The sequence below is a fragment of the Pseudophryne corroboree genome, chromosome 6 (genome assembly GCF_028390025.1).
Source record: "Pseudophryne corroboree isolate aPseCor3 chromosome 6, aPseCor3.hap2, whole genome shotgun sequence".
NCBI lineage: Eukaryota > Metazoa > Chordata > Amphibia > Anura > Myobatrachidae > Pseudophryne > Pseudophryne corroboree.
Genome location: NC_086449.1, coordinates 692391436 through 692413583, shown reverse-complemented (window position 1 = coordinate 692413583; position 22148 = coordinate 692391436). Strand labels below are relative to the sequence as shown.

Here is a 22148-nt window from a genome sequence, read left to right as displayed (position 1 = left end):
CAGCATAATATGAATTGGTATTATTTTGTGGTCACACCACTTCCCCATTAAGCCATGCCGCTATATTTTTGCAGTGCACCCTTGCCCTATTTTCAGTATGGGTAGGTGGGATTGGGGGTGGGGGGGGGGGCGCCGATGCTGTGTCTTGCACACAGCACTAAAATGTCTAGTTACGGCACTGGTGATGTCTAGTATCCAGCTGTAGGGTATTTTGAGGGTAACATTCCGGTGTTGGTTAGAGAAAGATCGCATGTTCCAGCGTATAGTTATGTGCAGAAGTAGAATATAGATATTAACTGTATTTACTGTATATTATGTATGCGGCGGGAATCCAGAGGATACCACCCACAAGAGCAGTTGGGGAAAGACATCGCCCATCTATTCAAATCACCTATGACCTCTTCTGTAATGAGAAGACACATCTCTGTGTCCAATGGACAATGAGATTACAGTGACCATTGTATTGTGTATGTAAGTTGTGTATAAAAAGCCCATTGTTGCCTGGCCGGTCAGAAGACTCTGAACGCTTTCTATCTGACTAGCGGAGGACCGGCCGGGTTGCGCTTGCGAACATTTTCATGTATGTACATTCTCTGTTGCCATTATTCTGTTTAGATTTATCTTGTTAGCCTGTAGTGTATGATTTGTACTGTTTTACCTTTTGGAATAATCCACGGTGGCCTTAGAACCCTGTGGTTTCAACTACAAATCGGTGTTGTGTTCTCACTTTCCTGCAAGGGTTTTAAATTGTATTTATCTGTATAAGGTGTATAGGTATTGATAAAGGTGTACGCACTGCGGGTACTTTATACCGTCAGCGCTACTTAAGGTTTAAGGTATAACATTGTTGCAGTACTTTGCTGCTAAGAGTTTAAAGTATAATCATATCATTGCATTGTATCATTAACAAGGTTTAAAGGTTATCAATTGTGTGTGCGCACGCTGTGTGTACTCTGTACACTCAGCGCGGCGTGTGTACGCCAAGTACGTACCACGTATGGGACTCGGTACGCAAATAGCGTACAGAGTGCGTAGCACGTGCATTCAGTCTACCGGCCATAGCGGCTCCACGGTAAGAGTGTATCTAGAGGTATAGCTTTACGGTCTAAGATAATATCGACATTATCAATTGGAGGCATCGTCCTGTTCTTCCTCATACCCACAGCCTAGCAGGTTTTCGCAGACTTTATCTATCAGCAAAGGGCGGAAAGGTATCCCCCATAAGCCTTCTCTTGGTCGGTGGATACACAAGTGCTGATTAGATAAGCGTCTGCCCTGCATGGTTTGTAGGGATGCTGGAGGGATCCGTAAGGTAAGAACGCAAAGCTATTTTTAAAATCTGTGAAATTTCTGTTTGGCGCCAAATGCGCACGCAACACACGCATACACCTGTATTTTGTACTCTGCATATCTGCTCGCATTATTGCCGTAAGAATTGATTACTAGATTCATTTTGACATGTACTGAGAAAATTTGTTGCTATTTAGTTAAAATATAGTTAATAGTTAAGGAAGTAAGTGTAAGACGCACACGCAGCCTGGCCTAGTTGTAACGGTTTATACAGTAGAAACTGTGTGTTGTGTTAAGTAAGTGATTATAGTTAAATATCGCTTACATTTATAGAAGTGTGGGATTTGTAGTACTGCGGACGCACGGCCTTTGTACACGTGTCTCGGACGGAGTACGAGACTGCGTACGCAACGTAAAGGTATACACACGTGGCGTGTTCACGCAACGTGCGTAAAAGTACGACCGCTAAATACAAATCACACAATAGCATTGTTTTAGTTTAGGCGCGAGACGGTAGCCACGCGATAATAGCACAAATTGATCAGTTTCCAATATTTAGTTTAAAAACCTTTTTTACTGTATTACCTCTGGAACTAAGGCTGTTTTATCTGATTGAAAGTTAATTTTCTGTACAGAAAAACCAAAGTGTATATGAGTGAACGAGCGTGAGTTTGCAAACAATAAAGGTTTTGTGGACCCAGGGAATTCGGGATCCCGTAGGAGACCACACCAGGTGAGTGGACACTTGGTGGCGTGAGAGTGGCTTGCTCACGTTAACATTGATTAAGGTACAAAGGAGCAAAGTAGTAGAACAGCAGACCAAGAGGTCAGCGAAGTCAGAAAACCGCTGACAAAGTCAAGCGAAGCTCTGAATACCGCTGCCTAAAAGGTCAGCGAGGTTTTTGTGTAGAGAGCGCAGCCCAGGTGGTTGGCGTAGAACCCATATAGGCCCGTTCAGATACGCTCCGGCTGAGGTTTCGCAGCCTGAAAAATGATTCCATTGGTCGCACGGCGGATAAGTAACAGTTACCTATACGCTGGGCGATTGGACCGCGCGTTCGTGGGTGCAAAACTTAGCTCATCATGATACCCTTTTACGAGCTTTGCGTAAAATCGCGGGATCGTTAACGCTAGGTGTAGCACACGCAACGTGATTTGTGTAACAATTTTTTTGTTTTAAGGGAGTTTTCGCTGGTCACTCAGGAAATCTCCAACGACCAATATTTACTGGGAAGGGTAAGTCACTCCCACACATTTCCAGTAAATAGAGGTTACACAGGTGCCCTAGGTTGGGTACGTACCGGCGCTGACGACAGTGTTTAGGTGTATTGGCCAACGTGGGCGTGAGTGGGCGAGAGCACTCGTTAAACTTTCACCATTGCCTTATTTTGAGTATTTTGGTTTTTTGTAGGAATTAGCTGAGAAGGCAATACCTGCAAAAGATGGGGGCCGGTTGCTCAAGTAAGGGACGATCAACCAGGGTTCAGGTTGATATTCCGCGGCCCAAGGGGTCGGCGAGGTACATAATGTGTGAGAAATATGGATCACACGCAGAGGTTTTATGCAATGAATGGGAACGTATGACTGCGGAAGATAGGGAACCATTCCCTAAGGTAGGCAGTTTTAATCCAGAGGTGTTGCAGAATTTAAGGATTAGGATATGTCTGTTAAAATCCCAAAAAGAAAGGATCAGAAACTCAAACTGTTTACATTTATGGCAACGAGAGAGTGGTATGCAAAGGGAACTAGCTCACGCAGCCGGTTCCAACCCTAGCAGGAAACTGATTGCGACTGCACCACCACCACCGTATATTACAGGGGAGAAAGTGGCTACAGACAATGGCATACTAATATATGATAAGAGTGAACTTGATAAATGTATTAATGCTAACCCGTGCAAGTTGTATCCCATCTTAAACTTCCCTTAGGACTGCGACCAAGAGGATGAGCCCAGCACGATATCGGCACTCTCTCTAGCAGCCACCATACAAGACACACAAGTGGGCACGGCCCAACCAGTAAGAACAGTAGCAAAGGCCCCTAGCGGAGGGACAGGTGAGGTCGTGTCCACAGGTAAGTACGGTACAGTACATTATGCAGAGACAATTGCACCTCACATTGAAGAAGCAACCCAGAATTATGTAATTGAACTAAATCCTGTCAGGGTGATCGCAGTCCCCAATGGGAAGACTGACGCTCAGGGAATCACTCCCGTCAGGAACATTGCTATGCATTGTCCTTGGTCCCGGACAGAAATGAGGACAATTATGTCTGAATTTTCCGATCCCAGAAAGGATCTAGCCGCATGTCAGAGGTTTATTAGAGAATTAGGCAACGCCACCGAACCCACAAACAAAGATTGGCGGACAGTGCTACGGGCATGTTTGCCCTCCAATATTGACCCTGTGAAATTCATTGCTGATTGTAAATTAGATGCAGAAGTACCTCTCACTGATTAATACACTCAGGAGAATGTACGACAACTCAATCTACAATTAGGAGTATATTTCCCTACTGTTGTCAAGTGGAATAAAATCTTTTCCATAAGGCAAAAAGAAGGTTAAACTGCTTCTGAATATTTCCATCAAGCACTGCAGGAAATGGCTAGATACACTGGGGTCGAGGACATTAAGGAAAATGTACATCATAGAGAGGTAGCTGTATCCGTATTAATGGACGGTTTGAAAGAGACGTTGAGAACAAGGGTACAAACCACTCAACCTAACTGGAGAGGTATCTCGGTGGCTGCATTAAGAGAGTCCGCTATCGAGCACGATTGGAACATCATTAAGCACAGGGAGTCACAGGGGGATAAGCTGATGACCGTAAGTATCAAAGCCCTGACAACGAAGCCACATCAGCCAAAACCCCAGACCCCTGATGGTAAGTCGTATGTAGTAAAATGTTATAATTGCCAGAGAGAAGGACATTACGCACGGAACTGTAATTATAAAAGCAACGTATATCGACCCCCTAGACCAGAACATGACTCACAGCATAACACACGTAATTGGGATCAGGGATCGCACAGGAGGAATTATGAGCCACACGCAGGGGAAACAAGGCGGTACCCACCTAGGAGGGACTGGCAGACCTCTGGAAATTCTCAGCTACCCCCTCACAAATTGTAGCTGCCAGCGCGCTGCGGGAGGGTCACAACATACAATAGGGGTTAGGCCACACCTGTAGTTTGCAGCCAGTGAAGTTGATTGCTAGCCTTGGAAATGAACCCGAGGTTACAGTTGATGTAGCTGGTAGATCACTACCTTTCCTTGTAGATACAGGGGCGGCCAGGTCAGTGTTAAATTCAACGGTAGGTATGAAAACAACGGGTAAAACAATTTCAGCAATGGGGGTAATAGGAGTAGTGCAACACTACCCTTTAAGTAGACCAGCGGAGATTACGATAGGGCCTTTGCAGACCAAGCACTCCTTTTTGCTAGCTGCATCGGCTCCGACTAATCTACTTGGGAGAGATTTATTGTGTAAGATGAGGTGTGTCATATATTGTACTCCTGAGGGTGTCTTCTTAGATATACCCGAGAATCACGTTCAGGAAGTGCAGGATATGTTAGACACCCCACAAAGGTTAATGTCACACTCTGCTGTTATAGACAGGTGTCCATCCAAGGTAGAGGAAATGATCTCCCAGATACCGGAATCCCTCTGGACCAAAGATGGACAAGACACTGGATTGATGGCAAATGTAGCTCCTGTAGTAGTGCAAGTAAAAGATGGTAGGATAGCTCCAAAAATCCCACAGTATCCTCTGAAGCCAGAGGTGGAATTAGGAGTGTACCCAGTCATAGAGCGCTTGCTACAGCAGGGCATCCTAGTTAGGACGTCCAGCACTGCCAATAGTCCCATCTTCCCTGTGAAAAAGAGTGGGGGGAGGGGTTACAGGCTAGTGCAGGATCTAAGGGAGATAAACAAGATAGTTGAGAGCCAATTCCCCGTAGTGCCAAATCCAGCTGTCATCCTCATGCAAATTCCCCCTACTGCGAAATTTTTCACTGTCATTGACCTCTGTTCTGCTTTCTTTTCGGTCCCTGACAGCCAATATTTGTTTGAATTTACATACAGGGGAGTACAGTACACCTGGACTCGCCTACCCCAAGGTTTCATTGACAGCCCAAGTATTTTCTCCCAGGCTTTGCATGACTGTTTACAATCCTTTCAACCTGAGAGTGGATCAGTGTTAATACAGTATGTAGATGACCAAGACAAAAAACTGCAACAAACGAGCGCCTAATCATCAAATAAAAACCAATACGTATTTCATAAAGTTAAATAACCACAATTGTTTTGTTCCTGATAGACTGCGCTTGCCGGAATACTATGTGTAGTATTAAGGTAATAGTATAGAAAGAGAACAAGCGGCTGCGCTGAATATCAGGAAAAAGATAAAGTGTACAGAGAGCCAACGTACAAAATAACAGTATTTATTAATAAAACATATAAAAACATATGAAAAGATATATATCATATAACCGGTAAATGGTTTAAGAATGGTTTAAGAACATTCACTTAACGTGAACTGATGGTATATTGTAATAACTCAGCTTTTGGGGTGGAAAGAGTTCCGTGTTCCACTTGTTAAATGATTAGTAAGTACCAGGTGTATTAATGGAATCCTAGTGAGTTCAAGGTCCCTCAGTTGAAATGGAAATTCAATACCCTCCGTCTACAGCATCCGACATCAGCGGCTTCAGCATACACGCCGCCACGACCGGGTTGTGAGAGAGACGGGCTTTTTCCTTTCCGCTGCATAGCGTATATGGGCATTGCAGGACATTGAAGCCGAGGACGCTCGGCTCTTACCAGCCCATTCTGGAAAGGTATTGAATTTCCATTTCAACTGAGGGACCTTGAACTCACTAGGATTCCATTAATACACCTGGTACTTACTAATCATTTAACAAGTGGAACACGGAACTCTTTCCACCCCAAAAGCTGAGTTATTACAATATACCATCAGTTCACGTTAAGTGAATGTTCTTAAACCATTTACCGGTTATATGATATATATCTTTTTATATGTTTTTATATGTTTTATTAATAAATACTGTTATTTTGTACGTTGGCTCTTTACTTTATCTTTTTCCTGATATTCGGCGCAGCCGCTTGTTCTCTTTCTACAGTATGTAGATGACTTACTGCTGTGTTCAGATTCACTCGAGTCGTCCTTGAAAGACACGAAACAGCTTCTGTTTCACCTTTCTAATACGGGACACAAGGTTTCAAAGGATAAGTTACAGTTGTGCCAGACCAAGGTAAAATATTTGGGACATTGCTTGACACAAGGACTGAGACACCTCACCGCTGATAGAATACAGGCGATTCGCGACATGACTCTGCCACAAACCCAGCAGCAGATCCGCACTTTCCTTGGAATGCGTGGGTACTGCCGAAACTGGATCCCAGGGTTCTCCATACTGGCTTTACCTTTGCAGGAAATGGTCTCCTCGAACAAACCAGATCGGATCTCTCACACAGATGAGTCCGAACTGGCATTTGAGAGACTTAAACAATGCCTATCACAGGCACCTGCATTAGGCATGCCAGATTATGGGAAACCTTTTGAGTTGTACGGTATGGAAAGTGCTGGGTGTGCGGCAGGTGTCCTAACCCAGAGACATGGTGATGCCAGCAGGCCGGTAGCTTACTACAGTGCACAGTTGGACACCGTAGCGCGGTCTCTCCCCACATGCTTGCGAAGTGTTGCAGCGATAGCCTTGCTAGTGAGTAAAAGTGAAGATGTAGTGTTGGGACACAACCTGACCATCCATACACCTCATGCAGTATCAGCCTTACTGAACTCTGCCCAAACCAGACATTTCTCATCAGCACGGTTTACAAGGTGGGAATTAGCACTAATGGCCCCTGTAAACATCACCATAAAGAGATGCAGCGCACTAAATCCTGCAACTTATCTCCCAGGTGTGCCTGGACAGGCACAAAGGGTGGAGGATGAGAATGATGGTGAAGGAGGATTTAGTATAGACACTGACACACATGATTGTATGGAATATCTTAACCAAACTTTCACTGCAAGACCCGACATTAGTGACAACCCACTGGAAGGCGTAAACTTTACTTTTTACACTGACGGTAGTTGCCACAGACCGATGGACTAGGGAGACTTGTGTACTGGATACGCAGTCGTAGATGACAGAGGTATCACAGAAGCTGAACCCCTGGGCCCACCGCACTCAGCACAAGTTGCTGAGCTGGTCGCCCTAACCAGAGCGTGTGAATTGGCTAAGGGTAAGTCAGCCAATATATATACAGATTATAGGTATGCCTTTGGAGTAGGGCATGATTTCTGGGCCCTATGGCGCCTCAGAAATTTCATGACGACAGCTGGCACACCTGTAGCGCATGCATCCCATATAAAAAGGCTTCTAACAGCGATACAGGAACCTGACAGAGTGGCTGTTATCAAGTGCAAACAGTCAAGACCCAGTGTCACTTTGTAACAGCCGGGCAGATGAAGCTGCTAAATCAGCAGCCAGCACCCCCATACAGACAGATATCACACAACTGATGGTATTCAATACCATCAACACACAAAAATTAAGTGAAATGCAAAATTTGTGTTCTCCACAGGAAAAGGCAGTCTGGATGTCAAAAGGATATGGCCAGGAGTCCTCAGGACTCTGGACAGATGGACAGGGTAAGCCAGTAGCCTCCAGAGCATATCTTCCAAGCTTAGCTGAGGCGGCACACGGTCTGACTCATCTGGGCAAAGAGGGTATGTGTAAGCTGGTGAGAGCCTACTGGTGTGCGCCAGGATTCTCTTCTCATGCGGGTAAGAGAGCAATGACATGTCTTATCTGCTTGAGGAAGAATATTGGAAAGTCAATACCAACAGAACCATCCCATATCCCGCTGACAGACGGTCCTTTTCAGGTAATACAAATTGATTTCATTCAGTTACCACCCTGCAGAAATTTAAAGTATGTGTTAGTTTGTATTGATGTGTTTTCAAATTGGGTAGAAGCTTTCCCCGCTGCCACAAAAACCGCTACGTTTACTGCAAAGAAAATTGCAGGAATTTGTGTGCAGATATGGTATCCCTAGGATAATTGAAAGCGATAGGGGTACCCATTTTACAGGTGAAGTCTTTCAGGTAATGTGCAAACTGATGGGAATTAATAGTAAGCTGCATACTCCGTACCGCCCACAGGCGAGTGCGAAAGAAGAAAGAGTAAACAGCACTATTAAGAACAAGCTGAGCAAAGTGATGGCTGAAACTGGATTGTTATGGCCAGAAGCTTTGCCACTTGTATTGTACAGCATCAGAACCACTCCCAGGTCCCCACTTAACCTATCAACCTTTGAGATTCTTTTTGGTCGACAACCCCATGTAATGATTGACCCCCAGGATGATTTGAAATGCAATAATGAGGTGACTGTAAAATATATGGTTAAGATGAGCAAGCAGTTGAGGAATCAAAACAGAAATCTAAAGCTGGTGATTCCTGACCTACCAAACAGTAATTGTCATGACATTGAACCTGGGGATTATGTAATGATTCGAAATTTTCTACGCTCAGGTTGCCTCATTGACAGGTGGGAAGGACCGTACCAAGTCTTACTAACCAGCACAACAGCATTGAAGGTTGCCGAGAGAGAGACTTGGGTCCACTCGTCCCACTGTAGGAAGGTCGCTGACCCAGAGAGAGCCCGTGACAAAGAGCAGAGTGTAGTGGAAATCGTATCACTGGAGTGTCTGTTCCGGGAAGGTTGAGAGGCAGGACTGTTGTCACGGCACCTGAGCACGGAGTACTATAAGACCAGAGGCGGTTGTCGCACCAAATTTCTTTTTCCTTTTTTATTATTTTCTCCAACTCCCACTACCCTCCTTTCCCCCCCCCCCCTTCTTGCTCCCTTTTCTCTCCCCTTAACAAGATGGACTTACCCCAAGAGACTGCATTCCGGGTTTTCCTGTTGACCCTGTTGTTGACCAGAGCAGTCTGTTTCGGTGAGAGTACCAGAGAGGTCGAGAAAGGATCTGGAATGGGTTCTGAAAGCAAGGACGAATTTGTGGAATTCCAAGAGCAACACATCCACCGAGCAAAGGCGAGTATCAGAAAACGATCTGGTAATCAAGAAACTAGGAGGCACTGTGAAGGGTTATTGGCTGAGGAAAATTGTATTTGTAGAAACTGTGAAAACATAGTTGAGGACGGGTGCATCCAGAGATGTCAGTCCAGCCTTAATATCAACATGGACCGTCATCCATTGAGTGATTATCACTCATTAGTGGGTAAGGTTTTAAACCAAACAGAATGCTGGGTGTGCTCACAAGTACCTCAAGGTCAGAGCAAGTCAGGACTAGTACCGTACCCTTTAACAATAGATGAGGTACTTGAATTAAGGGGTGGGAGACCGGTGGACAAAAATTTAATATTTCTAGGCCCCCTAGTTTGAAGCTCCACCAATATCATGTGGATAGATCCTTAGTATGTTTCAACATTTCCAATTCCCGAAAGCCGGGAAATTGGGAAGTGACATGGAATAACCAAACCATGGCATTTTCACACAGAGCCGACAGAATACCCGTAGACTCTGAACTTATACGCCAAATAGCCGACGGTGGAAGGTATTTTCGGTACAAGTATACTCTAGGATGTAGGACCATGCGAGTTGGAGAAGTATCACCAGGATACTGTGCGCATATCATACAGCCTGATACGTGTACTGAACAGATGAGAGAGTTAGGGATAGGATTTTTCACTTGGAAGGTTTGCAATATGGGAATGTCATATTCTGTCCCATATGTTCTCCCTGATGATGCATATTTCATATGCGGGAGGAAGGCGTATAAGTGGCTTGCCCCAAACTCAGAGAGATTGTGTTACATTGGAAGAGTGTTGCCAGAAGTAATGACCATAACCCATAATAAGATGAAAGACGTTCACCGCAATGGTCAAGCTCCTTACACTCACACTCACTATGAACACATCGTTAAGAGACACCTTATAGATAGGACAGAGCACGCAGCTTCTGATTTTATCCACGAATCCACCGGGATTCAATTCCTTCTCGCGTTAGACATCACCCGTACCGCCAGAGGAATTATAAATTATAGGTATATCCACGCGCTAGCGAATCTGATAGATAATATCACCGAGATGTATGATGACACCTTTAGGCATACAGGGAGGGAGTTGCAAGCTTACAAAACGGAACTGATCCAGCACAGGATGGTTCTAAATTATATCACAGCGGTGACAGGCGGGTACTGTGTCACCTTGGCAACTCAGTATGGTGTGAAGTGCTGCACGTACATTACAAACAGCACTGATGACCCAACAGAGGTCATAGATCAAAAGATGGACGATATCTTGCAGTTGAAGTGGGAGTTCCGGAGGAGACACAACCTTACCCTTACTGCTGTGAGTAATGAACTGACCGGCTGGGTGTCATGGTTGAACCCACGAAATTGGTTCTCAGGTTTAGGAGAATGGGCTCAAAATGTTATTGTGAGTGTAGGAAAGTTTCTCCTTTGTATCCTGGGAGTTGTCATAATGATTGGTTTGATATTTAGGTGTGTTCGAATTTTAACGCGGTGCAAGCGCGGTACCAAAGTGATGAGTTTAAGGAGCGGGGGCATTGTTACACAAACTGATTTAATTTATGAACCATCAATAGAGACAATGTTGTGATAAGATGTGATTCCACGGTCCGTTTCTTTCACCCGTTTCTCCTTTGTTTTCCCTCAGCAAAAATACACCCATCCGGAGAAGACTTCAATCAACACCCAAGAATGATTACGAAAATGTTATGTGAATGTATTGTACATATGTGTTTTATCTTCATCTCTACAACCTTCAGGTAGTGACACACATAGTCGACAGGTGATATCCACATATTAGCATTCACATGTGTTCCCCCTCCATGTATCATCAACTAAATGTGCACCCCATTTGTTGGAACCAGAAGCTGAAAAGAGCTCGGTAGTGTTTGTTGGCCCACTTACAGACCCTTAATACGGGATGAGAAGGATTTAATGTATACTTCGCAATACCTCGAAGCTTATCTAGAACATATACGGCACGATGATACATGCCCCTCAGACACGGATTTCATACATACATGCTTTTACTATCCCACTAGTTCATACATTTCCCGCCTACACCTCTCCTCCTACCTTCCAATTATTTTATGGATAATGTATTGTATACTTTTATCCAACCATCTGTAGATATTGTATTGTATATTATTCTGTTTAATGTTTAGATAGTGGCAGTTATTGTTGACTGCCAAAGGGTGGACTGTCAAAGTCGAAAAATATTGTAATACATATGCCTTGTACTAACCCCATGCACATGCCCGCTGCTCGTGCACTCAGTCCGCCGTGCGTGCACATATCCGCAATTTGCGTAGGATCGCTCCGGCGATCATGCGCGTGATATGGGTATTTACGGCGGAGTTTGTGAGCGCTTAGAGGGTTATTATAACATTACATATTTAACCCAAATAGTGTACATTTTATATATAACTCCTTTGCACCACATCAGCGAGTATTAATAGTTTAAACAGTTCCAGGACTAAGAGATTCGCCTTTGCATGATAGGAAGGGTCAGATAAAGGTTGGAAGGTGATGTCTAGTATCCAGCTGTAGGGTATTTTGAGGGTAAAATTCCGGTGTTGGTTAGAGAAAGATCGCATGTTCCAGCGTATAGTTATGTGCAGAAGTAGAATATAGATATTAACTGTATTTACTGTATATTATGTATGCAGCGGGAATCCAGAGGATACCACCCACAAGAGCAGTTGGGGAAAGACATCGCCCATCTATTCAAATCAACCTATGACCTCTTCTGTAATGAGAAGACACATCTCTGTGTCCAATGGACAATGAGATTACAGTGACCATTGTATTGTGTATGTAAGTTGTGTATAAAAAGCCCATTGTTGCCTGGCCGGTCAGAAGACTCTGAACGCTTTCTATCTGACTAGCGGAGGACCGGCCGGCTTGCGCTTGCGAACATTCTCACGTATGTATATTCTCTGTAGCCATTATTCTGTTTAGATTTATCTTGTTAGCCTGTAGTGTATGATTTGTACTGTTTTACCTTTTGGAATAATCCACGGTGGCCTTAGAACCCTGTGGTTTCAACTACAAATCGGTGTTGTGTCCTCACTTTCCTGCAAGGGTTTTAAAGTGTATTTATCTGTATAAGGTGTATAGGTATTGATAAAGGTGTACGCACTGCGGGTACTTTATACCGTCAGCGCTACTTAAGGTTTAAGGTATAACATTGTTGCAGTACTTTGCTGCTAAGGGTTTAAAGTATAATCATATCATTGCATTGTATCATTAACAAGGTTTAAAGGTTATCAATTGTGTGTGCGCACGCTGTGTGTACTCTGTACACTCAGCGCGGCGTGTGTACGCCAAGTACGTACCACATACGGGACTTGGTACGCAAATAGCGTACAGAGTGCGTAGCGCGTGTATTCAGTCTAGCGGCCATAGCGGCTCCACGGTAAGAGTGTATCTAGAGGTATAGCTTTACGGTCTAAGATAATATCGACATTATCACCGTATTCTGTGGTTGAGGTCATAGAAGGTGGACCTAGACTCCAAACCTTGAAGGTACTCCCTTTTAAGGGGGACATTTTGTTTGGGGAAGATCTAAATAAAATTGTGTCTGAATTGGCGGCTGCTAAGACCACCTTCTCCCAAATAATAATCCTTCTGCACAGAAGGCTAAAGGTACCACTTTTCGTTCCTTTTGGCCTCAAGGGAAAGCAAAAGGTCAGGCATAACCGAGACAATCTCGTGCTCCCAAAACCACTAAGCCCAAGGCAAAGCAGTCCTGATCGGCCCGTCAGCCTGCTTCTAAACAAGGCAAGCCTGCCGCATGACGGGGCAGACCTCCCCCTGGGGGACCCCAGGGTGGGAGGCCGACTTCTGCAATTCACCCAGGTCTGGTTAAAGAACACTTCAGATGCATGGGTGCTGGAAGCTGTCTCTCACGGGTACGCAGTCTCCTTCAAGAGATGTCCCCCTCGCCAGTTTTGCACCATGGTTATCCCTTCAAATCCATTAAAGGCATAAGCTCTACAAAAGGTTGTGGGTTCCCTCCTGAATACAGGAATGGTAATGCCGGTTCCTCTGGCCCAGAGAGGCAGAGTTTACTACTCGACCCTGTTTCTAGTCATAAACCCAATGGGTCTTTCCGGCCTATACTCAACCTCAAATCACTGAAGAAGTTTGTGAGAGTGTCCAAGTTCCGTATGGAAACACTGCACTCAATTGTACTGGCTATGGAACCCGGAGACTATATGGTATCCCTGTATATACAGGATGCGTACCTGTATATACCTATTGCCATGTCGCATCAGCAGTATCTGCGGTTTGCTATTGGCAACCTCCACTATCAGTTCCAGGCTCTACCATATGGACTGGCTACGGCTCCTCAGATCTTCACCAAGGTCATGGCTGTAATGACGGCCCATCTCCGTCGCCAGGGAGTCAGGATCCTGCTGTATCTGGACGACTTGCTGATTTTGGTAAAGTCCCACGATGTCCTCCTCAGTCATCTGCAACTGACGGTAAGCTTCCTACAAGCCCATAGGTGGCTCATCAAGTGGAACAAATCCTCGCTGGTCCCAGCTCAGAAAATGGTGCACCTGGGGGCACTCCTGGACACACACAGTCAATGACTGTTTCTGGAAAAAGTCCTGAGACTTCAAGACAGGATAAGATGCTTCCTTTGTCGCCCCAGAGTGTTGATACACTCGGCGATGCAAGTACTTGGCATGATGGTGTCGGCATTCGACATGGTAGAGTACGCTCAATTTCATTCTCGCCCTCTGCAGAGGTTAATCCTTTCCAAGTGGGACGGCCTACCTTATCGGATCAGATCTCACATGATCACTTTGACTCCGGAGGTTCATCTGTCGCTGGCCTGGTGGCTACAGGACCAGAAATCATATACTTCCCATAACAAGTAAGGGAAATGCCATCTGCTTACTAGAAGAATGTGAATTTAAGGGCATGGAGGACATTTTTGTTACCAAAAACTTCTCAAAAAGCCCTTTCATACATTCAGGTGATACTAAAAAATTGTGAAAATGGTGTGAAACAGTGGCAAATCTATGAGTAATGGGTGCAGTATGTATGGTGTACATGGCCCTTGGGTCCAGGGGAGCCCACACCACACATCCTGCACCCATTTATTCAATACTTACCTCTCTGGAGTCTACCACCGGTGGCAGCAGTGCTGCACAAATCACCGGGAAAATGGCAGGGCAGCCATTTTCCTGGCGTTTTGTGCATGCTCAGTAGGAAAATCACTGGGAAAATGGCCGCTGTTCCATTTCCCCAGAGACAATCAAATGCGCACTAGATTCTGGAACAGCTCTAGGGTCTCCTAATGACCCTAGTGCCCAGAGTTTCTGTGTTGCCGGCTAGAGAGGAGGGGACACAGATGGAAACTGCACACGGGGTCCCCAACCCTTAATAAACCCTTGTATGAAAACAGCAATTTTCACATTATTTTAGTAAATAAAAATTGATAAATATGCCCCTAAGTCCTATGAGTTCTTTCCATCCCTATGTAAAGTTAATTAGCAATGGTGCTTTGTTTGACATGCCTGACTGCAGTCCCACCCTGCCCTTTGCTAACAAAGGGGGTCATTCCGAGTTGTTCGCTCGTTAATTTTTTGTCGCAACGGAGCGATTAGTCGCTAATGCGCATGCGCAATGTCCGCAGTGCGACTGCGCCAAGTAAATTTGCTATGCAGTTAGTTATTTTACTCACGGCATTACGAGGTTTTTTCTTCGTTCTGGTGATCGTAATGTGATTGACAGGAAGTGGGTGTTTCTGGGCGGAAACTGGACGTTTTATGGGTGTGTGCGAAAAAAAGCTACCGTTTCTGGGAAAAACGCGGGAGTGGCTGGAGAAACGGAGGAGTGTCTGGGCGAACGCTGGGTGTGTTTGTGACGTCAACCCAGGAACGAAACTGACTGAACTGATCGCAGATGCCGAGTAAGTGTGGAGCTACTCAGAAACTGCTAAGAAGTGTCTATTCGCAATTCTGCTAATCTTTCGTTCGCAATTTTGATAAGCTAAGATTCACTCCCAGTAGGCGGCGGCTTAGCGTGTGCAAAGCTGCTAAAAGCAGCTTGCGAGCGAACAACTCGGAATGACCCCCAAAATCATTCATTTTGCCACAAACTCTCCACTTCTCTCTGTCTCTCTCTCACTCTCTCAGCAATAGAACCCAGTTTACTTCAGCTGTAGCTAGTAGTGATGTAGGAACAGTTTTATAAATTAACCATTAAACATTTACTATTTTGATAAACATTTAATGTATGGTATTTCAATGATAAAACCAAATCACCAAGTACTTTTTTTAAAACGGCAAGTTATTTTTTGCTTTTTTAGATCAGTGAAAATAGAATACAGTAGAATAGTTAAAAGTGTCTGACCTTGTTAATGGTCTTCTGCAACAGGTAATGACATACAAATTGGTTTGCTATCCAATCAGACATTCCATAAAATTGATAGATCTTGACTTACCTGCAAAATAAAGCACAAATACAAATGAATGCATGGCAAACAATGATGCCTTATCTCAGAATAAAACACTTCAGAAACCTGAACAGCTGGTCACTTTGAATAGTACTATGAATAATTCACCCAAAGGTCTCACTTGGAATGGAAATAATTAAGCAGTACTTTTATCTTGAAAGTCTAATAACAAAAACATTTACACACAGAGATGAAGAAAACCCTTCGGAGAAAGTAATTTGCTTCCTCTCTGTAGTCATTTACTCATTGTACGTAACTCACCCACTGAGACCAAGGCTATCTGAATTTTCAAGGCTATACAGTTTATAAATTACTTAGGATGGCTGTTGTTCCCAAACAATATAAACATTTGAAAAAAACAACATTTCACCAATAGGGTATTTTATTTGCATGAATTGAGTTCTGGGCTGTACTGGCCAATACACAAAGGATAGATTCTTTTTTTAAATTTGCTGTTCTACAAAATGCCATTATGTAATACGGGGTGTACTAAGTTGTGGAGAGAGATAGAGTACCAACCAATCAGCTCCTAACTGCCATGTTACAGGCTGGGTTTGAAAAATGACAGGAGCTGGTTGGTTGGTTGGTTGGTTGGTTGGTTGGTTGGTTGGTTGGTTGGTTGGTTGGTTGGTTGGTACTTTATCTTCATCCATTTTATCTCTGTCCAAAGCTTAGTAATTAGATCCCTTTATCTCCATCCACTTTATCTCTCTCCAAGACTTAAGGCCCATATAGACGGGCCGATGTGGGAGAGATGTGTGCTGAGCGATGTCATATCACCCAGCGGGTGAAATGAGCGACCCGCTAGATTATCACGCACGGCAGGCCAATCTAGCAGCAGCGATAGCGATGCGCGGGGCTGCGCATCGCTATCGCTGTAGGGGGTACACACGGAGCGATAATGCTCAAATTCTAAGCAATCTAGTCAGATTGCTTAGAATATCGCTCCGTGGGTACCCCCTTTAGTACACAGACCACTGCATTTCTACATTTTTATGTCTTGGGATTTACAGTCTACACCTAGAGCGGGGACAGTGACAGCTCAGTCACTCTGCAGTTTGGTGTGGTTGGTTGGGATTTCATCACTTGAAACAAAAATCAGACAGGGAAAGTTGTCAAATAGTAGATTTGACAACAACTTAGTCATGTGTAATATTTAGTAAGAGCGACTAGTGGAGTTACAGTACACTAAGGCGAGGCTCAACACAGATCTGTGCATGAAGGGCAGTGTGTCTACCGAGCAGGGCTAGCGTAAAACCTCAATAATGTTGAAATATTCATTTACATTAAGCTTGCATTAAGCTAGGCCAATTAATTTTCACATCTCTTTTCAAACTCTGTTTATTCAAATGTTCACGTTAATGTAAATTGCAGAAATACAGTCATAAAGTCATACAGCCAACATAGATTCTAATGCAAAAATAATAGCAATCCAAATGCACCAATCTCTTTAATACATTATTCATTCAGACAGACCGAGAGACTGGCATAGAACTAAACTCTAGGATGCTAATGAGACAAAATTGTGAAATGAAACTCTAATCAATGCCTATAGTACTTCAATATATACTGTAAGCTTGCGAGCAGGGCCTTCCTACCTCTATGTCTGTCTGTTATTACCCAGTTTTGTTTTATCACTGTTGTTTCCAAGAATTTGCTGCACTATATAGGAAACTGATAATAAATAATAAATCACATTATATTACTATTTTCCAGAGGGAAGGGAGACTTTCTTTTACCTGGGGCATGGAATGAGCTCTTTGTTCCCCTAACCCCCTTTTTGGGTCCATAAGAAAAAGATCTGGGTGAGCAAAATATATATCACACCGGGTTAGGTATGCGTTACCGCCGCTGGGGATCCCAGCAGACAGCATACAGACCGCGGGATCCCGCCAGCGGAATGCCGGTGGTGGTGGTGGTGGGGTCGAGTGCAACAAGCCCCTTGTTTTTTTGCACAAAAAACTGAGGTGGTCATTCCGAGTTGTTCGCTCGGTAATTTTCTTCGCATCGCAGCGATTTTCCGCTAATTGCGCATGCACAGTGTTCGCACTGCGACTGTGCCAAGTAAATTTGCTATGAAGTTTAGTATTTTACTCATGGCATTACAAGGTTTTTTCTTCGTTCTGGTGATCGTAATGTGATTGACAGGAAGTGGGTGTTTCTGGGCGGAAACTGGCCGTTTTATGGGTGTGTGTGAAAAAACGCTACCGTTTCTGGGAAAAACGCGGGAGTGGCTGGAGAAACGGAGGAGTGTCTGGGCGAACGCTGGGTGTGTTTGTGACGTCAAACCAGGAACGAAACTGACTGAACTGATCGCAGTTGCCGAGTAAGTCTGGAGCTACTCAGAAACTGCTAAGAAGTGTCTATTCGCAATTGTGCTAATCTTTCGTTCGCAATTTTGCTAAGCTAAGATACACTCCCAGAGGGCGGCGGCTTAGCGTGTGCAATGCTGCTAAAAGCAGCTTGCGAGCGAACAACTCGGAATGACCACCTGACATCAAACAATAATGAACTATACAGTCATACAGATAATTTAAACCCGTAAACCATAACATCTGAACTCCTAGCTACAGTATTTCCATGTCCCTAGCCATATGATTATGCATTACAGTCAATGATGAATCTACCGGGTGGTATTCAGTATGCCGGCTATTGGGATCCCAGCGCTCAGTATACCGGCGTCGGAATCCTGACACCAGGCATACCAACAACTATTTTCCCTCTTGGGGGTCCACAACCCCCCTGGAGGGAGAATAAATAGCGTCCATGCCCGCAGCATGGCGAGCGCAGCGAGCCCGCAAGGGGCTCATTTGTGCTCGCCCAGCTGCCGGTATGCTGGCGGTCGAAATCCCGGCTGCCGGCATACCATACTACACTCGAATCTGCCATATATCAACCAGGTTTATTTATACAGAAATGGCCATTTCAAATAACCTGTCATCCAAATGAAGGGAGTAGCAAAACTCCTAATAATGGGTTTCCATTAAGGAGCCATACCCTATGCAGTACATGCAGAAATTTCTCATTGCACCCTCCTTCCTTCCATATCGCTCATTGTCCCTTCTTATCTCTCTCATTGGGGGTAATTCAGACCTGATCGTTAGGGTGCGATCAGGTAGTCACCGCCTACAGGGGGAGGAGGAATTCGCTGTGCAGGGGTGTGATCCATGGAGGTCATTCCGAGTTGTTCGCTCGCAAGGCGATTTTAGCAGAGTTGCTCACGCTAAGCCGCCGCCTACTGGGAGTGAATCTTAGCATCTTAAAATTGCGAACGAAGTATTCGCAATATTGCGATTACACACCTCGTAGCAGTTTCTGAGTAGCTTCAGACTTACTCGGCATCTGCGATCAGTTCAGTGCTTGTCGTTCCTGGTTTGACGTCACAAACACTCCCAGCGTTCGGCCAGACACTCCTCCGTTTCTCCGGCCACTCCTGCGTTTTTTCCGGAAACGGTAGCGTTTTTTCCCACACGCCCATAAAACGGCCTGTTTCCGCCCAGTAACACCCATTTCCTGTCAATCACATTACGATCGCCAGACCGATGAAAAAGCCGTGAGTAAAATTACTAAGTGCATAGCAAATTTACTTGGCGCAGTCGCAGTGCGGACATTGCGCATGCGCATTAAGCGGAAAATCGCTGCGATGCGAAGATTTTTACCGAGCGAACAACTCGGAATGAGGGCCCATGTGCAGAGAGCTGTACAAACGAAAGTTTGTGCAGTCTCTGCACAGCCCAGGACTTACTCAGCCGCTGCGATGATCGGGGCCGGAGCTGACGTCAGAAACCCTCCTTCCAAACGCCTGGATCCTCCTGCATTTTTCCGGACACTCCTGTAAAATTGTCAGTTGCCACCCACAAACGGCCTCTTCCTATCAGTCACCTTGCGATTGCCCGAGCGATTGATTTCTTTGCACCATCCCGTGGCTGCCCTGCGCTCCCAGGCACTGCGGGCCAATGTGCCTGCACATTGCGGTGCATACGCATGTGCAGTTCAGATCTGATCACCCACTGTGCGAAAACGCACAGCAGCGATCGGGTCTGAATTACCCCCATTGTCCCTTAATATACTGTATCTCCCACTGCCTTCTCCATGTCTCTCTCACTGCTTCTTCAATATCTCTCACTGACCATTCCGATCTGTGGGGTCTATTTACTAAGCTTCAGCTGGAGATAAAGTGGCTGGAGATAAAGTACCAGCCAATCGGCTCCTAACTGTCATCTCACAGGCTGGGTTTGAAAGATAACAGTTAGGAGGTGATTGGCTGGTACTTTTTCTCCGGCCACTATGGAGGTCATTCCGAGTTGTTCGCTCGCAAAGCGATTTTAGCAGAGTTGCTCACGCTAAGCCGCCGCCTACTGGGAGTGAATCTTAGCATCTTAAAAATGCGAACGATGTATTCGCAATATTGCGATTACACACCTCGTAGCAGTTTCTGAGTAGCTTCAGACTTACTCGGCATCTGCGATCAGTTCAGTGCTTGTCGTTCCTGGTTTGACGTCACAAACACTCCCAGCGTTCGCCCAGACACTCCTCCGTTTCTCCGGCCACTCCTGCGTTTTTTCCGGAAACGGTAGCGTTTTTCCCCACACGCCCATAAAACGGCCTGTTTCCGCCCAGTAACACCCATTTCCTGTCAATCACATTACGATCGCCAGAACGATGAAAAAGCCGTGAGTAAAATTACTAAGTGCATAGCAAATTTACTTGGCGCAGTCGCAGTGCGAACATTGCGCATGCGCATTAAGCGGAAAATCGCTGCGATGCGAAGATTTTTACCGAGCGAACAACTCGGAATGAGGGCCTTTATCTCCACCTGAGGCTTAGTAAATAGACCCCTAGATCTCTCATTGCTCCCTCCATCTCTCTCATTACACCCTCCCTCCACATCTCTCTGCCCCACCATAGCTCTCACCAGAGGTGTATCTAGGGGTCCGAGCGCCCCTGGCAAAGTAAAGGACTGCGCCCCCCCATATTTGTAATGGCGAAGGCTGAAAAAGGCGCGTGACCACACAATAGTACCCCCAATACAAGTTACACCACACAGTAGTTCCCCTTACTCACATTACACTGCATTACATTCATCTATGTGTGAAGAAATTATGGCCCTCATTCCGAGTTGTTCGCGTGCAAGTGCTATGCCGCCGCCCTCTGGGAGTGTATTTTAGTTTAGCAGAAGTGTGCTGCTACAAAAAAAAAGATTGTGCAGTTTCTGAGCAGCTCCAGACCTACTCAGCACTGGCGAACACGTCAGACTATTTAGTTCCTGTTTTGACGTCACGAACACGCCCTGCGTTCGGCCAGCCACGCCTGCGTTTCCCCAGGCATGCCTGCATTTGTATCTGACACACCTGCATTTTTCCACACACTCCCAGAAAACGGTCCGTTACCTCCTACCCTACCCCTCTCTCCCTTGCGCCTGCACTCTCTCCCCTGCGCCTTCACTCCCTCCCCTGTGCCTGCACTCCCTCCCCTGCGCCTGCACACTCTTCCCTGCGCCTGCACTCCCTCCCCCGTGCCTGCACTCCCTCCCCTGCGCCTGCACTCTCTTCCCTGCGCCTGCACTCCCTCCCCCTTGCCTGCACTCCCTCCCCTGTGCCTGCACTCTCTCCCCTGCGCCTGCACTCCCTCTCCCGTGCCTGCACTCCCTCCCCTGTGCCTGCACTCTCTCCCCTGCGCCTGCACTCCCTCCCCCGTGCCTGCACTCTCTCCCCTGCGCCTGCACTCCCTCCCCGTGCCTGCACTCTCTCCCCTGCGCCTGCACTCCCTCCCCCGTGCCTGCACTCCCTCCCCTGCGCCTGCACTCTCTCCCCTGCGCCTGCACTCCCTTCCCCGTGCCTGCACTCTCTCCCCTGCGCCTGCACTCCCTCCCCCGTGCCTGCACTCCCTCCCCTGCACCTGCACTCTCTCCCCTGCGCCTGCACTCTCTCCCCTGCGCCTGCACTCCCTTCCCCGTGCCTGCACTCTCTCCCCTGCGCCTGCACTCCCTCCCCCGTGCCTGCACTCCCTCCCCTGCACCTGCACTCTCTCCCCTGCGCCTGCACTCTCTCCCCTGCGCCTGCACTCCCTCCCCCGTGCCTGCACTTCCTCCCCTGCGCCTGCACTCTCTCCCCTGCGCCTGCACTCCCTCCCCCGTGCCTGCACTCCCTCCCCTGCGCCTGCACTCTCTCCCCTGCGCCTGCACTCCCTCCCCTGCGCTTGGACTCCCTCCCCTTCACCTCATCAGACCTGGCGCTCTATGCAGCAGCGTTCTCTGGCTAATGGTAGAACTGGCCTTTGATACTGTATTGCTGTCAGAAA

The 22148-nt window shown here is 46.1% G+C and overlaps 1 protein-coding gene across 3 annotated transcripts in view; it reads right to left on the bottom strand.

Moving 5' to 3' along the window:
• Window positions 1-22148, bottom strand: part of KCNIP1 (potassium voltage-gated channel interacting protein 1) — a 748664-nt gene that overhangs the window by 283339 nt on the left and 443177 nt on the right. The window contains exon 1 of one of the 3 annotated variants that reach the window (XM_063928313.1): window positions 15746-15817. The exons of the other annotated variants lie outside the window; for them this stretch is intronic. The gene's annotated coding sequence lies outside the window, so the exon portion shown is untranslated. Of the gene's footprint in view, window positions 1-15745; window positions 15818-22148 lie in introns of those variants that run through there. 3 annotated transcript variants of the gene reach the window in all.